The sequence below is a fragment of the Dicentrarchus labrax genome, unplaced genomic scaffold (genome assembly GCF_905237075.1).
Source record: "Dicentrarchus labrax unplaced genomic scaffold, dlabrax2021, whole genome shotgun sequence".
In the NCBI taxonomy this organism is placed as follows: domain Eukaryota; kingdom Metazoa; phylum Chordata; class Actinopteri; family Moronidae; genus Dicentrarchus; species Dicentrarchus labrax.
In genome coordinates this window covers 5,411,088-5,426,103 of record NW_026136710.1, presented here as the reverse complement: position 1 = coordinate 5,426,103, position 15,016 = coordinate 5,411,088, and the positions used below count along the sequence as shown (strand labels likewise).

Genomic DNA, 15,016 nt, shown 5'->3' with positions numbered 1-15,016 from the left:
TAAATGCCATGAGACAGTTTGGTGAACTGTAAAAGCCACGTTGGAGCTTTAAAATGTGCTCGTGTGTCGATCCTGATTTTATGCAATCAATCTCACAGCGAGGTCCAGTCAGTATTGTTCTGGAGCTTTCAAACAGAACGGCTGTTAAATGAACCTTGGGTCTTGGGGTGAGGATGTTTTCTCAACTGCTGTTTCAACAATTAACTTAAAACGTCATATTTTAGGTGTATATTCCTCACTGTGACCCCCCCCCCCCCAAAAAAAGACTGCAGAATTTGAGCATTTTAGTGATCGAAGAACCAAAAAAATGACTGTTGTTCGCTCTTACTCTATTCACAGTTCGGTCCTCAGACCCTCGCCATGTGCAGGATTTTTTTTGGCAGTCGGAGTGTATGATCCGAAATAACCTCCTATGAGACCTGTTTTCATGTTTCCCAGGCAATCTAAGAGGGTCTGGAGTTTGTTCGGATTGGGGTCGTGCCCGGGTTCAGATGGGGTATCTTATGTGAGCTTTGGCTTAGTGGTAGTTGACATGTATTAAAGACGGCCATGCTGCTCCTCCTCTGCCTCTGAAACTGAGCTTGACTGAGATCAGTCTGGCAACCAGGACTCATTTGTCATTCTAAGTATTTGCAAAACCGGACTGCATGCTCACACAATTAAGCGTGCACTGCACACCCACACACACAGTTTGTTTTCTGTGTGTGTGTGTGTGTGTGTGTGTGTGTGTGTGTGTGTGTGTGTTTTATGGTTGGGTGGCTGGGTTCATGAACCAGAACATCACTCAGATGGAACAGCGCATGGACTGCTTCGCTACTTAAATTTATCATAAGAAATGACTTGATTTACACCCAAATTTGCGTCTCTTTGTTATGCACTGATGGCGCTGAAGAGTACTTGGTGTTTGGTGTTGTGTCAGTGATCATTTAAGGGCCTACACTGACTAAACATATGATCTGACACTCCCTGCATACAAAGAACTATTTCTCTGCGATAACAAAAGAGGCTACGTGCTGAGGCACCATGGGAACGCTTCACTTCGGGGTCGCAGGTGACCACACACCAACACACACCATCAAGGCTGATCGCTCAGAGGGCGCACATTAGAATATAGGATGCAAAATCAGTGTGGGCTTGTTTGTGAATGTGCTGTGTGTGTGTGTGTGTGTGTGTGTGTGTGTGTGTGTGTGTGTGTGTGTGTGTGTGTGTGTAAGCTTGTGTAAGAGAGGCCGAAGTGGGAGGGCATCTCTTTTTAAGGAACTCTTTTCATTCTTTGAAATCAAGACTTGGCCGACACAAGCAAAGTGTTGCAGTCGGTGTTCCAGATTTGTCCCAGAGAAGATGCGGGAGGGAGGGAAAAAAACTGAAGCAAAGCAGCACTTCCTCTTTGAAAGGAAACAGGAAAAGGCTGTGGGAGCAAGATTCTGGAGCCTGCTCCCTTGGAACAATAAAAATCTCACTTTGACAGGAAACGGATCTGCGTCAAAGAGGGCCTGACAGATTTTGCTAAAGGGCAGTAGCAGTGACCCTGGATGGGGCATGAACAAGAGGGCAGCTGTGCCCAACAACAATTCTTTCAATTTTGAGTACATTCAATGCATTTTTACGCATAGATTTCACGTCAGCACTGTGTAGATAGGTGCATGCACAAGGCTTGCGTCTCTGCAAATGCAAAGAAGACGAGTGACGCCCAAACCTTTAAATAAATGCAGTAAATGACAAGAGGAATAATAACTGCAGAAATAATGGCAGAGGGAAAGGTAGAGGATATAATATAGATTAAATGTTTTTTAATGTCTGCATGCACAATGGTCAATGTGTACATGAAGCAGGGCTTTCGTTGCTTTCTTCAGTCTGTTGGTACGCTTTTGTGTTAATTTGTACAAGCATGTGCGAGTGTGTCTGTGTGTCCATGCGTGCACTGATACGTCTGCGCCTGGATGCTCTGATTGATCATGTCTCGCACCGGCAGGAGCCATCAGCTTCTTTCTACTGATTCTACAAGTTTCTCAAGCTTTAATCGGGGAGTGAACACCATTCTTCCAAAATATAGTCCCTCATTTGGATGCTCCAAAATCTCCCTTCTGTGGTCAGCTGGACTGGGATCTGTGAAGCCCATCGATATGATTCATGTCATCATGTCGAGCCACTCAATAAACCCTCGTGCCTTCAGCGAGAGCTAATGGTTATGTGGATTTCTTGAAAAAGGGGGGGGAGTCTCCTTGGATCAACGTTTTTGGGAGATACACAGAAGTTGACAGGATGTCTCCTAGCAACTTTAAGATGTCACTCAGCAGTTGCCATTGGAAACGCCCACCCAGAGGTTTTAAGCTTGCATGCTGTTTCCACATGTCCAAAAACGTTTTTATCTTCTTTTGAAAAATGCAAAGATATGCCAAATAGCCGTGGTATCATTACAGTTTATCTTTTCTTCCACAAAAAAAGTGATGACAATTGAAGTTTCAATTCCACTTTTAACGATGTTGTTCTTTCCGTTCATCTCCCTCTTTTAAGTTTTGAATCAGTGTTGTGTGCCAGTGTTTTACAGCCAAAACTTAGTCAGCACCACTAATGGAGGGCTGTACGTCAGCAGAAAGAACTGTGTTTTATGTAACTGCAGCTTTTAGAGATTTGATACTTTAATACGGTTATAGCATGCACTGCTGCCTAAAGACGTGAAGTCAGACTTAATGTTCTGTGATCGTGTTTGTGGTTTACTGTGATGGCTGAGATGGGCATGACGATATGGAGACTGGCTGCAGCAGTGCAACAACATTCCTACATTTCCTCTATGATTCCTTCATTTTTGGAATTCATATTAAGTCGAACTGTTATGGCTTAGACTTTGTCTCAACAGATTTTATCAACTCTGCTGATTCACAAGTGACCTGAGAACGAGACATGCGTCTCTGCTCTGTAGGATATCCATGCTGAGCAGCCAAACAGGACATCCTGATATCCAAGGCCTGCCACCAATACCATCACTCCCCTGTCACCCTCTGCATTAGACAAAGCCGAGGCATGCCCTCATCCGAAGACTTTGTGCTGGTGGTCCTGGAACTTCCTGTTCTCCACATAAACAGCCAGAGGTAGTTTCAAAATACATAATTCAAAACTGATTCTGTAGAATTCTTACCAATACCAAAAAATATCCTTGACTAATTTTGTCCTATGTGCATGTTTACTATTCTAGCGCATGCTGTCATGTCCCTTTTAATGGCCTCTCCTTCGTTTTCTCTCTCCTATTTCCATCCTCCTGCTGCCAGCTCTCCTTGTCAGTCTGTCATCAACAGTGTGGAGAGATTAGGGAGTTTATACACATTCCAACAAACTCTGCATCTCAGAAACACATGTGAGTCTGATTGGCTTTTTTACCATAGTAATCAAATTCCCCCACTCTGAGGCTAATGTTTGGAACAGTGGCTGTGTCGACTGCAGCTCACCGTCTCCCAAGTTTTCTTCTTTTGAGGCTGCAGGAGTGTTAAGTGTGGACACTCACCGCGCTGCCACACTAATCCTGAAATATTTTCTCCAGCCTGTTCCGAAAATGATTTAATGTTCTGTTGCCGCAGAAATATGCATTGCCAGAGATGCTGAGGTGTCACAGAAAGGAGCGCTGTTACATGAAGAGAAAAATGATATTTCTTGGCTGTAAATTCGCTGCAGTGTTGCCAACTTTGATGATGGCTTGTCGGAAGGAGTATTTGGCATTCTACTATCTTGTGTGTCGTTTCCATAAAGGTATCCTTAGATCTAATCTGTGGATTATTATCCAACTTTGGCAGAAATAGACTAAATGGGGAAGTCATGGTGGCATGAGAATTATTCCGTTTCAAGAATGGTTAGAAAGATAAACAAATGTATGGTTCATAAATGATAATTCTGGTTAATGTCTAATCAAATGTGTTAAATATAAATATAAAAGTACTGAGCTGATAGCTAGACATTTTAAAAGGCTTCAGCTTTCTGGTCTTGCTAGAGGAAATGTCAGGGGATTGCCAGAGTCATTAGGGTATATCATATTGGAACCATGAATGTTGAGGCCACGTTTTGTCCTCATTCATGTACTATAGCAGTCGTGTAGATATTTCACTAACTGTGCAAGGCAGCTGGACTTCTCGAGATCATGAAATCACAAGATCGCACGAGAATCCATCTTGCCAGGCTTCAGGCTACGCACTTGTTTCAGTCAGTGTCCTATGAGGAAATACTGGCAGTTATGGCATTAGCTACGGGCCTGGTTTAACGCTAGGAGTGTGTGACAACCTGTGTAAGTGACTGTTCACTTGAGAACAGTGGTGGCTACTAAAATAAAATGCTTCTAGCATCAGTTATGTCAGAACTGGAGAGTATTTCTTCAATGAAAGAAGAGGAAAGATCGGAAGTGAAGGCTTTTTTGACTGGTAAACCATAGCAGGAGACGAGACAAGAAGCTCATAGATCCCCACATGACCCTTTTAACCACAGATTCATCCCCTCGTCCTCAACCCTTGCTTCAAAACTGACCTGTAAACTCGTCTGTCCTGCAAGGACTTTGTTAAGGCTCATTATGAGGGATTCTCTTTCTGCAACAGCTGAAGAATCTCAACCGGTCAATTTTATAGATTGTTGATGCATCCCAGGCCGGAGCAGCTCTGATGACAGCCACAAGTATGTTGTCCACGTTGAGAGGGATACTACATCAAAAGGGAGTAACATCAGGGTGGAGCAGAGAGCAGGAAGGTTTCTGTTCAGCCATCTGTTCCAGAGCTGTCCTCTGGGAGAGAGAGTACCGGTCCATTAAGACCAAGACCACCCAACACATGAACAGCTTCTTCCCAAGAAGTAAGACCAGAGCTCTTGCTAACTTGCAGTAGAACAGATATTTGCAATTGACAACATATTTGAATCTAAATTGTTTTTTGGTTTCTGTTTTAAATTTGTTACTCTATTAGATGTCAGAAAATTGGGAAAAATGCCCATCAAAATCTTTCCTACTAACTCTGATGATCCCTCCCCATATTTTTAAACACTTTTGTTTATATCCAAATACATGTAAAACTAATAGCATTCACATGTTTACTGTCAATTTACAAAATGTCCTTGTCTCAACTTCCTATGACAGGTGTGTAGTGGTGGCCACAAAAAACCTAAACAAAAAATGACAGACCCTATCTAGAGCCATTGGTTTGACCATTCTGGGCTACTGTAGAAACATGGTGGCTCAATATGGCGGTCTCCACGGAAGAGGACCCTCTCCCTCTGTAGATACAAACGAGTCATAAGGTAACAGAAACTTAACGATTCTTATTTTTCAGGTGATTATACACTAATGAAAACATACTTGTTAATATTGTATTCAATTTCTGCCAATATATTTCTACAAACGTTATTGACTATTACCCTTGAATTTAACATACATTATTTCATTCACTAATTGATTAAGCAGTTAGTTGTTGCAACAGTAAATTACATGACATGTAATTTTACATATCTCAAATATAATTAACATCATGGTGAAATACACACTGATAAATAGATTTATGGAACAATTTTAGTAAAATAGAATGTCAAAAGCAGCCTGAGGATTTTGCTATTTCATAGCAGTGACTTCTGGTATTACACAACCTGCAACTTCTTATAACCAAAATATTAAAATTCATAGTTCATTTTAGAGTAGACTTTTGAAAAGAAGGCATTTCTCCCACTCAACTTTAACACTTTTCCTACAGCAAGCAGCAGATCTGTTTCAGCTTCCTCTCAGATATACATATAGTTTAAGTAAATAGTGAAACTGCTGTCAGTGGAGCAGCATGACTCCTTGTGCTGATGAGACCTTTATGAGAATCCAGCTCTTGTGTATGTGTGTATGAGACCCCACCCCGCTCTTTCTGCCAGGTTATAACACAACTCTCATTGATGTGGTGAATTGATTTTTTTCCCCTTAGTGGCGACTAACACAGCTTGTCTGGAGAGCTCAGTCTTGCAGCGCAACTCTATAATGAAGTACAGTACTGTTTGAATTGTTGTATTCAGAGGAGCTGGACCACAGACAGAGAATACCAACCCAATGCTGTTACTTTCTCCTAAAGTCTTAATGATGGGTTCATTAAAAAGGTATCTAGCTCACTAACTAAGCACAGATGGCCAAGAAGCAGTAATGGTATATCAGACAGAGACACTGGAGGAGATTTATGTCAAACCACAGCCAAACCCCGGGAACCTTGTGCAGCAGTCTCAACATTACAGCTATTTGATCTCCTGTCTGTCTCCGGTTTTACACGAGATCCAAGGCTTTACTGTCCTTGACATCCATTTAGTATAAATGCGATTATTCACTATAGCTATGGAGAGCAAATCAAGGCAAATCAAAACTGACAGTTTGTTCAGCATTTCTATAAATGTGTCTGTTGAACTGAGGGGTAACACAAGGGGCATCAGAAACTGTATCTCCACAGACTGGAAACACTCAAAAAATGTACCTATAGTTTTTTGCTTCTCGCCTAACGGTGTCAATCATTGTTATGAGAGAGCATGAAAACAGAAATCATGACCTTACGACCTACGATGAGCCCAGCATGCAGCAAAATGCTTCAATAAACAAGCCTGACAAATGGGCCTCTCTGTGATGGGGTTTACAGCTACTGCACATAGGCTTCATGAAGCAAAAACACTCTCATAGCTATGTCAAAGATATTAGCAGTGGGGCCCTAATGTGCCCACAAAGTGCGACTGGCATTGCCCAATCAACAAACCATCCACAGTTTCACAGTACTGATGGCACCGAGGAGACGAGCATGAAGGGAAAGTAAGAACGGCACGCGATGAGAAATAAATGAAGGCAAGGGATGGTGATAAAACAAGGGAAGGCAGGCTGAGCTCGCATGCAAGATAAACAAGCCATCAGCAAAACAATTGTTTGGTTGAATGTGGAAGTGGGTTCCTCTGTCGTAAAATAGATTTTAGTACAAACCCTTGGTGCATCTAACGCTGCCAGACTAACAGCAGCCACATGTAGTGGTGCACAGCATACCTGTGTTTATTCTTTTTCTCTGTCATTTTGTCTCTTAAAGGAATAGTTAGATATTGTGGGAAATGATTTGCTTTCTTGCTGAGAGTTCTGAGGATTTGGACCGGCGCCACTCTCATGCCTGTAGGTTAAAGATAAAGGTTTAGGTAGCAGCCAATTAGCTTAACTTGGAATAAAGACTGAAAGCAGGCGTAAACAGCTCGCCTGGCTCTGTCCAAAGGTAACTAATCTAGAACCCCTGACGCTCACTAATTAACACACTATATGTTTATGCATTCAAAAACGTCTCATCTAACTAAGACAGTGAAATGTCAAACTATTCCTTTTCTGGTTCATTTACATCCCAACCTGGGAGTCTTTAAGATGAATATATATGGAGAATATATATTTATATATAGTAGCAGATTGCTTTTTTTGTTGTAAGATACTAGTTTTAAAACTTAAAATTAAAGTATCTGAGATGGGGAAAACACACAGTCTTATACAGCATGTGACAATAGGTTGCAAGTACACATCGCTTCATGTTAATGGGGTAGCGAGCCCAAAAGGTTGGGAATTAATGTGCAAATTTCTGAGAGGCCGTCAGACTGGATTTGGAAAAAGTTTGCTGTGTTCGACTTCAAATCCCTCTGCTGCTGACTGTAGTTTCCTAGAGAGTCATTAGTGAGCCTGAGGTCTTTGCTGGAGAAAAGTGGTGGATTTCCGGATGTCTGTGTGCAGAGAACTGGGCATCATTGAGATGTCCCCTGAGAGATATACCCACTTACTAATAAAAGCCTGTAGACATACTGTTGGTGAGCACAGTGTGACTGACATCCTGCCTTCACCGATGCAACACAATGGAAGTGCCAGGTGGTCGGAGCTGTGGAATCGTGCTTGTTGAGCCAAATGAAGTTTAGATTAATGTTTAACTACATTTTTACATATGAGGTTTATAGTAGTTTATTGTACTGCAATAAGGCAACTCTACAGGTCCACATGTACACACACAAATACACATACACACAGACTTCCTTTTAAGGGTCAGTGTTTATGTCAGTGTGGTGGGACTGCAGGGCTTTGGTATGTCCTCGGTCTGAGACACACAAGGACAGGCCTGCCACAGGATGTGAGGAGGGTGTGGTGCTTGAGTTTTGTCATTCTCCCACAGACCCTGGGACACAGGACATACAACACACACAGTTGGTAAGAATCCAGTTGCATGTGATTGTATTATTAAAGTCTGACTATAGAAAATGTACCTTTAGTGCCAGAGATGGTGAAAACATGCATTCTCGTTGATGCCCTCTTCATAAATTAATTCATTGATAAACACAACAGCGCGCACACACGCACACACACACACACACACACACACACACACACACACACACACACACACCCAGTGTCCTTTCCCACCTCGATGCTCCCCTACGCAGAGGTTAATGAACTTGTTTTGAATTCCTTCACCTCTTGACAGGAACTACATTCCAAGCCTTGAAAATAGTGGCTAAAACAAAGAGAGGAAGTGATGTGAGAGCACTTCCTATCAACTCCCTTCTGAATTTATCTCAATCCTGCAGACTTGCTCACCCGCGCCTCCCGCTCGCAGCCCCACCCTGACGAACGCTCAGAGGAGCGGGGCAGATTTGCTGCCCCGGCCTTTTATCCATGCACATCAGTTCTGTTAACCCCGCCGTTTAACATCATGCAAGCAACATCTTCCAATTGTTCCCCTTCTTTGATCCCCCATCGTATGAGCCGTCGCTCTGTCTTTCAGCTAAAACCGGCCTGGTTGTGATTATCCGCCCTGTTTGGCCTAAACTTGAATTTCTCCTCGATCCCTTGACGTAAATGTAGATGTATTGGTGGTGAGAAGTGGAGGATACATCTGTAACGTGTCAGGGCGTATTTTGCGCTTGATTCAATGCAAACCTGCTGTGACCCGCGACCTCTGATTCATATGGCATTCTGCTGCAGGGACAGTGGTGGGCAATGGCAGTAAGCACAATGTCTTTGGCAGAGCTGAAGGAGGGCGTCTCACATCAGGTTTGCTATTCACAATGTCTGTACTTTCCCCCTCAGCTGTTTACTTTGTCACGATTCATTTGAATGTGACAAATTTTCATCATGCAAATTAATTTTTTTTTTAGTTAAGTATGCAAGCCTTAGCTGTTCCCATAATGGAAAATATTAGTATTTCTTCCTGTACAGGTACAGTTGGTTGACTGTATAATACATTTTGCCACAGCATGAATGGCATGATTGTTTTTCAGTGTTGGTTATATGAGCTTACGGCCTCTAATCTGCAGTTGAAATGGATAAAAAAAAACCTTTAGCAAGGCTATAGCATGAGGCTTTTAATGTTGATGTAATGGTTCTGTAGGCAACATTAGAAGGGGGGAATAAGGGGTGGGAGACAGGAAGCATCGTTTAGTTACTGGCTCAATCTCCAGAAGCAGATCTTCCGGTTGACGGGTGCTTCCCTGCGTTAACGCTACAATAATATATGAGTCACAGAGCGGGCGGATAGATGAGGAGATGAACAGGAGGGAAGGGCGGACTGAGACGGGGATAAAAGCCGTACAAAACCACGCTGTGCAGCAGCAGCAGTGGAATTATAAATCTGTGATGTAAAAGAGCAGATAGGCAGAGAGGGTGGTCTGTTTGGGCAGTAACATTGCCTGGTGATCTGTAGCTGTTCTACTAACAGTGAAAGGGTGTTGAAGAGATACCTTCTGTTGTGATTTCTGCAGGGGGAAACTTGTGTACATAGGATTGTGTATGTGCCATGTAGAGCGAAGGCCTCAGAGATTGAAAGAGAGCTGATATGTACGATGATTCACCGCAGGAGGTACGTGGACATGCTGGTCAACCCTGCTGCCAGTTTATTTTTGAAAATAACAAATAAATTCAATTCTTCCCCGACCACACCGGGTCTGGATTGGGTTGCATTCAAGGACACAAAACAAGCCTGATGACCGGGTTTCCGGCTCCACGGATGCAGATATTCATGTTTCTGTCTCTCCACCTCTTAATCATCCTCTTGGGTCTCTGTCATTGGCACCATCTGTACCATTTCCCAGCATGTAATGTATACACAGAAAAACACATCTCCCAAGCAGCAAAACCCTCAATGAAAAACGTAATGAAGTGCTGACATCCCATACAGGGAAAAACCCCTGTCAGTTCAATCACGTATGCCACACATGCACACACATTAATGTGAGTTCAGGTTTCGTTCTCAGAAACTATATGAATGCATGTTGCGCTTTGTGACTGGTGGTAAGATTTAAAGGCCACTAATGTGTGGGGCGATGACCTACAGAGCAGCTCCCCCTCCTGCTCCTGGCCAAAGGAGCGCAGTGAAGTTCCCCCTTTTAACAAGTCTCTGCAGGCCCATCCGTCTTCCCAGAGAGCCTGTCAGTCTGTGCTCAGGGATTTATCAGGTTGAAAAATGAACCGGCGCTCACATGAAAAGGCGCCATGTGAGGCTACCGGGCACAAAGGGGCCTAACATGATTTTGGATGTCGCCGTCACAGAGCTGCCGCTCAGCTGCTGGTTAACTCTGTTTCCATTGAACTAAACCATAACCACACTAATGCATATGGAAATGTGCTACTGTTGCTTTCCATCCTTGCTAGTGATCGTTTTTAGCCTTATTAACCATTGTTAACATGTTAATGGTTCAAATAACAAATGATTGGGCAGTTTTCTGACAAACCTGTCTACTAAAAATTTTATTTATATGCTACTAATAAGGTTATCTGGATTATACTAGTTTTGTTGTACCTGCTTCGATATTAAATCTTTCATGAACCTGAAGTGCTGTGGATGTCTAAAGAAACCATGCTTTAGTTGCAAAACTGAAAAATTGCAGAGAAAGCAAATCAAATACTGCACTTGATCAACATTGCATTTTTGCAACTTGGCAGTTACGTTCTGCAACAATATTTCCTCATTATCTTGATAGGCTTTTCATATTTCAGATGGCATTTCAGTTCTTATGAAAGAAACCTGCTGTTGCATTTATAATATTTAGAAATGTTACTGGGAGCAATGATGTGACAACAGAAACATATAAATATAGTGATGGAACACCTGTAATATGTGACAGAAAATATTGAAATACAAAATAAGTGATCACTTGTTGAGAAATGCCTAAAAGAAAAAAAAATTACAAACCATTAAACTAAAGGAAAAAAAAGTCTGTAAAGCAAACTTAACTGTGAAGACAAAGTTTTGATATGCATACAGAATTGTTCATTTAGTTTCTATTCACGTGGGTTGCAGTTTATCATAGCAGTAAAGGGGATGGAGCACAAAACATCCAGACACACACTTATACAGATGGTGTTTGACCACTGATCACCAGCCTCACTAACAGCTCTTATCAGCAGCTTGGTCCATTGGCTGTCTGCACTGAGTCACTTTCACAGTTCAATCACCAATCTGTGATTGTGACTCCTTCTCTCTGTAACAGCATTTATTATCTGTGTGTGTGTGTGTGTGTGTGTGTGTGTGTGTGTGTGTGTGTGTGTGTGTGTGTGTGTGTGTGTGTGTGAAGGGGAGGGGGGGGGTCAAAGTGCCATGGAGGGAGGGTAAATGAAAAGGATTCCGAGAGTTGCGAGGTATGAAGGTTGCAGATGGCTTTAGCGACCTCTCGCTCTCCATCTTCGTCAGTAAACTTAAAGCAATTAACTCTTATCTCACAGCTGAGCCTTTATACCGTCTATTAAATCCCTCAGTGTCACTTCACAGCTTTTTCTGGGAGAGTGATGCACTGTGTGTGTGCCGAGGGTACTTATCTGTTTGAGACAGTTCCTCCACCTGGGCAGACAGCATGAAAATCCTCTTTGGTTTTGGTACTTGTTGTAATATTTCTTTTTTTCCCCCTTCAATTTAATCTTAATTTTTAAGACAAAACAAAAGAAATGAGGCTGGAGAGGGATACACCAGTCAGATGGTTTTCACTGGCTGCCCAAAAGTTGTTGTTATAAATGGATTCTTACTGATCTATACAGCATTAATGTATATTTTCTTTAACCATTGATAAAGCCATTAATTATTACAGCAGAAAATTATACTGAAATGTGTACAGAATGAAGAAAAGTTTAAACCTCAGCTATTTGGATATTGGAACATTTTCTGATTCTAATGGTCAATTCATTGCAAGCGGGTAAGATAAAATCATTGAAATAAAATCATTATTGATAATAGTAGTAATGAGTAATGAAATTAAGAATGTAAATATTAGAAATGAGCAATAATAAGGTTAGTTTTAAAAGTATTTTCTCGATATTGCTGCAGCACGGTTAAAATAATACATACTTCCTCCACAACTGGTACGCTCAAACAAAGGGAAATGATAAACAGATAAATTAGTAATTCAGTCCACTTCCCAGTTGTCAGAATCTGGTCTGTTCTGTCGGTAGCTGATGAAGGACAGCCGGTGGAACAGGTGGGTGTAAAGCAAGCCCTGTGTTTGTTTGTTTCTCACCCCCCCACCTGCTGTCGCTTCCTCTTTTCATTTATTTTGGGTTTCCTTATTTCATCCTTCACTTCTCTGTCTGCTGCAGGTTGTTCCCAAGCCCCCCGTCCCAGCAGGGATCCACAGATGGTAGATAGATAGGTCACTCCTCTTCTGATCCTGTTCAGTGTAAGTTCGGTAGCGCTCTGATCACACGATGATAAAAACCACACCCTTTGATCACCTGGTTTGACTGGATTGTGAATTAAAATTTATTTCTGTTTTCTTTATGTGGCTTCGTTTTAACAGAACCAGCTCTAGTACTCAAGTTGCCCTCAAGACACCTGTTTGAAGAATCTGTGACCCCAATTCAGTGTGTGTTTATTTAGCTTCTAACTCATGCACACACACACACCCGAGCAAACAAGACTGAAAGGGCCAGTTACCTTGAAGGTCACCACAGGTGTGTTTGGCTGTCCCTGTCCTTTCACTCTTTCTACTCATGTGAAACAGCCTCTTTGTCTCAGCTGTCACCTTGAAACACTCAGCGCCCTTTGTTTGGTTTTGGTCATGTGACCTTATGGCTCCTCACAGGCTGGAGTCATTCAAAGAAATCAAAGACATTCATAATCTCTATTATATTTCCTTGCCATAAAATGAGCTATTAATCACATTTTATGTGCTTGTAATGCCTTTCTTCATAGTTTATTTTCATAGTGGTCACAGCTCGAGGATTTTAAGTCAAATTTGTCATGTTTTCAGACTATTTAGAAATAATAAATAATACCACTGTTCAGCTTCAGTGCTTTTGTAAACGTGCCGGATTGATTAGCTCGCACCCATTTAAGGCTTGTTTTGGAGCTTGGCCTCACGACCTGGGAATGGAGGGGAGATTCATTTTCTTCCACAAACATATTATGTCCCAAAAAATGGGTATTTGTGTTTTTAAAAAAATAATAAAAGTTAGAATTATACTCGACTGTAATGTCACTTAAATCAGTCAAACCCTTATGTCTCCTTCAAGTTATTTCTTTACTCCTACTGTACCTCTGACTGATCTTATCATCCCTGATTGCCATGCACAGATTACCGACTGTGTGTGTACAGACCTCCTGTTACACAGTTGTCTACGTGGATAAGTATGTTCTAATACAATACGATAAAAGTTTTTTGGCTTTGGCCCAGCTTGAACCTTATTGCTCCCTCATAAGGTTTTATGACTGTCAGCCAGGCCTGTCGGTCCTTTTCGTCAGCTTCTTAGCTCCCTGCAGGTTACTTGGCTCAGCTTCATACTCGTTCTGTTGTAATCAGTGAAGTTGAATGTGTTTGCCAACAAGACAGGTCCACAGTGGATATTATGTTAAGGTTAATAATTTAAAATATAAAGCCAAGAGACGTTTAGATTATTTATATTGTTATTGTATGAACTGGGAAAACAATAAATGAGAGTTTGATTTTACACTAATAACCTCTCATGTACGCAACACAGAATCCTGGTCAATGGCTTTTGCCATTAAATGTAAAAACATGAAGGAATAATTTATGAATATACAAAAAATACAAAAAAATTTTTGTACCTACACCTTCAAAAAAGAATAAATTGTGGTTGAAATGTTCTTGAATTCTTGGATCATTTTGGTTTTACTGTGTTTGATATAAATGTACATCCAAATGTGATCCAAATGTTGGCAAAAACTAAAACCCCACCACCAAAATTCAAAACATTTCTGGAATCTGCTATTGTTTTAAAGTTGATTGATATGTCTTTTAATACAGAGACACTTGAGACACTATGAGAGCTGTGACAGTGAACCAAAACAGTAAAGCCTCACTATAAAGCTCCATAAAGCTGAGGGGACAGATTCAGGTGATAACTCTCTACAGGTTCATTATTTCAATTGTTGTTGTTTCACATGGTTTTCACATTGTCATGATATATTGTTATTATAAAAATATCTATTATAGCTGCTTTAGTAAGAGTTGAAAACAATACGCTGTAGAAACAAAAACAAATGGTCCTGTAATAACACGCAGTACCTCACGTACTGTATACATGTTTTCAGGATATAAAAAATTAATCTGGAGGAAAGCACTGAATAACAATGCTGAAGTAACAACGTTTGTTCGCCGTGCCATTAAAGTACCGTACCAAAAATTCCAACCTAACCCCCTCTTTGCACTCTCTTCAGCAACCCCTCCCTTGGTCTGGGAGGTTGGCTGCCGGGAACGTTCACTACCTGAGAGAGGAAGACTGAGGCAGATGTTGGATATGAAATCACTTCCTGCTCAGGGTCTGAATATAGTCATGATGGGGTACAGAGGGGATGTTTACATAGCGGACTACAGGGGCTCCTGACACAATAGGGACAGCCCAGGGCATGTTTGTTGGATGACGGCAAGCATTGTACTGTAGAAATGTATTCTCTCTCTCTCTCTCTCTCTCTCTCTCTCTCTCTCTCTCTCTCTCTCCAGTCTCCAAGTAGAGCTCCAGATAGCCCTTTGTTACTCTGTATTGTCCTGTTGCATGCTGGGATATCTGTGTTCCTATTCTACTGGG

The 15,016-nt window shown here is 41.7% G+C and overlaps 1 long non-coding RNA gene across 1 annotated transcript; it reads left to right on the top strand.

The window, feature by feature from the left end:
• Positions 1-1,535: 1,535 nt before the first annotated feature.
• On the top strand, positions 1,536-13,464 carry LOC127370052 (uncharacterized). The gene is made up of 6 exons (XR_007886134.1): positions 1,536-1,760; positions 2,921-3,089; positions 4,605-4,824; positions 5,105-5,265; positions 12,569-12,648; positions 12,769-13,464. It is a non-coding gene; the product is annotated as an uncharacterized LOC127370052 (long non-coding RNA).
• The last annotated feature ends 1,552 nt before the right edge of the window (positions 13,465-15,016 follow it).